General features: G+C 51.1%; 1 protein-coding gene across 2 annotated transcripts in view; it reads left to right on the top strand.

The window, feature by feature from the left end:
• The first annotated feature begins 288 nt into the window (after positions 1-288).
• The window catches only part of LOC119587693, a 10,114-nt gene continuing 9,631 nt past the window's right edge, over positions 289-771 (top strand). Inside the window, exon 1 of one of the 2 annotated variants that reach the window (XM_037936369.1) lies at positions 289-397. The gene's annotated coding sequence lies outside the window, so the exon portion shown is untranslated. The remainder of the gene's footprint in view (positions 398-771) is intronic. The other variant, XM_037936370.1, reaches the window with a different exon arrangement.

Below are 771 nucleotides of genomic sequence, written 5' to 3'. Positions count from 1 at the left end.
CTACGATCTTTTACCACGTTCACTAATGTCTAATTTCGAAGAAAATCACTACCTTTTCTATGAAGTATTACGTCACTGTATATCGACTGCCGACCGCCCCTCCCAAATCCTGTCACCATTTCAGTAACAGAATACTAACTATACGGAAGCTTCTACGTCGGTCATGAAAGAACTATACAACCCATGTCCGAAAGGCCGATGTTCCGCAACGTACAATGCAAACGACCCACTGGCGTTCTCCGAAGACCCATCCGCGTGAATCCGCGAACGTGCCCGCGGGCGGGAGGTGACTCACTCGTACGAACATGTAAAGCGGCGCGGCGGTTCCAGGCGAACACAGTTGAGGTTCGACTACGGCAGCGTGAACATCGTGTGCCGGCGCTTGCTTGGCCCTTGTGTAAGTGGCCCATTCAGCGAGAGGCTTGTCACTTAACCCGTGGCGATTAGACGTGTCATTAGTGAGGAGTGCTGATGTGTTAATTACTCTCTAGCCCTGATTGGTGATTAGTGATATCGAGTGATGACCCGAACGGACGGACCTTTAAGGACGTGTGAAATTGTGACCTTACGTGGATATCTTGTGCTTTGGTGCGCAATGTGGAGCGTCTTGCGAGGATTGTGTCGCTGGAGACCTTCGTGGAGGGAAAGTGCTCTGCCCTGGACGTCGGACGACAATAATCTCGAGAGGAGAATACACTCTTGCTTAGTGACGCTGTGTAGTTTGTGCACGTAGATCGAGGCATCTCAGGAATGCGACGCGAACTCGGCAAT

The sequence above is a fragment of the Penaeus monodon genome, chromosome 23 (assembly GCF_015228065.2).
Source record: "Penaeus monodon isolate SGIC_2016 chromosome 23, NSTDA_Pmon_1, whole genome shotgun sequence".
NCBI lineage: Eukaryota > Metazoa > Arthropoda > Malacostraca > Decapoda > Penaeidae > Penaeus > Penaeus monodon.
This window is presented reverse-complemented; position numbering and strand designations above follow the sequence as displayed.